This window comes from Sparus aurata, chromosome 7, assembly GCF_900880675.1.
Source record: "Sparus aurata chromosome 7, fSpaAur1.1, whole genome shotgun sequence".
Lineage (NCBI taxonomy): Eukaryota > Metazoa > Chordata > Actinopteri > Spariformes > Sparidae > Sparus > Sparus aurata.
Window position 1 is genome coordinate 12,224,725 of NC_044193.1, and position 1,607 is coordinate 12,226,331.

The 1,607-nt window shown below is 43.4% G+C and overlaps 1 long non-coding RNA gene across 1 annotated transcript; it reads right to left on the reverse strand.

Moving 5' to 3' along the window:
• Positions 1–464: 464 nt before the first annotated feature.
• LOC115585127 (uncharacterized) lies at positions 465–1,186 on the reverse strand. The gene is made up of 3 exons (XR_003984667.1): positions 1,058–1,186; positions 725–774; positions 465–532 (listed from the first exon to the last, which is right to left on the reverse strand). It is a non-coding gene; the product is annotated as an uncharacterized LOC115585127 (long non-coding RNA).
• Positions 1,187–1,607: the final 421 nt, after the last annotated feature.

The following is a 1,607-nucleotide window of genomic DNA, read 5'->3' on the forward strand; positions in this document are numbered from 1 at the left end:
ATGATCAAAAACTGGTGAGGTGACAACTTTGCTAACACAGCCAAACATCAAGCAAGTGCAACAACACAAGAAACACAATTTAGCAAGCCAGCTAGTCAAACAACACCAGGACCAGCTTGGCGTCTGTCATGCCGCCTTTATTTTGTGAAGCTGTCACCAACAACATAAAAAAAAAAGAAAAGCCAGTCTGAGACTCTTGTCTTTCTTTAGTGCTCAGTCACTGTCTCCTTTTTTTTCACTTCTTCCATCAGCTTCTTCCTTCCTTCCTTCTCATCTCTGTCATGATGTCTGCAGAGGCTGCCCATTCCAAGTCCAGACCTGAAACCTCCTCCAGAAACCTCCTCCTCCAACCAGTGGTGCAAAGCTGCTGTGATAAGGTGCAAACACCCACACTCCCTGGTGGTACCCCGTGCAGAGTCCACCAGGCTAGCATTGCCAACTTGCAGCTATAGCACGCAGCAGTTATTTAGGTTAGGTTGTTTTCAGGAAACTCCATATATGGCAGAGCGTTGAGGCAGAGCAGCCAGAAGACCTCAGAGAGAAAACCCAGAACACATTCCATAAAATATGATAACAGGTTTCACCAAAATCAGTGATAGCTGGTGTTGCAGGTGATGAAAGTGTTCGACACTGCGATGCTTCCTGCTGGCCAAAGTTACATGCATAAATAAGCGTCTATGTGGGAACGGAGTGGCTGTGACAGATACCAACTAAACTGACTTACAGTTTGACATCTGGTTTGGCGTCCGGCATGGACGTCCTGTTGTGCAGTTTCTAAAATTTGAAAAACACTTAATAAACATTATGATGCCTTTAATCATCTTAGCATGAACAACTGAAACAAGGACTTTCTTTGAATAATACTTTTAGAAATATCAGGCACTTTGAATTCAAGGTCCTTGACAAACCATTATAGCCATGACTCCTAATGCCTCTCTTCTCGAAAGAGAAAAACAGCCTCTTCAGTCCAGAGTGACACATTACCAATTTTGATGATGTCTCTTTAAAGTAAGAAAAATTGAAGGTCGCTATCCACATAAGTACCATTTAATCTCACCAGACAAAAGGCGGCAACTGTTATGTGCAGGTGGCGGGACTGAAGTATTGTACCATCTTGATTATCCCAAGGCTTAGATGTTCTCTCCCCTTGTGCTGCCGAATTAAATCCACAGCAGGTGAACTCTATCTCACTCCTAATTAAGAGTGTGTGTCCATGTGTGATATTGTTTCTCTTTTCATTACCCCAATCCGCTCAGAAAAATACAGCAAGAAGACGAGGATTGAGGGGCGGGTTGGGTTGCTTGTGTGTGTACTGCTTTGCTTAATCTTAGCAGATACATATGAGTTTAGATGTATTTGCTTGTGCTGGCTTATGTACACTCAAGGTGTCCAACTGGCAATGCAAGAATTTTCCCTGCGGTTGAAGACAGCTTTGCACTTACAACACCTTTAATTGTCTGCTCTCTTTCACCGTGTCTGCTGTGAATTCTGTGTTTCTTTTTTTACCCCCAGAACTGCTTAGAGGTCCAAAAACTGTGACCTGGGGTCTTCCTGCGGGGGCCGAACATCAGTAAAAGCAAAATGAACTCATACTCTGCATAGATTAA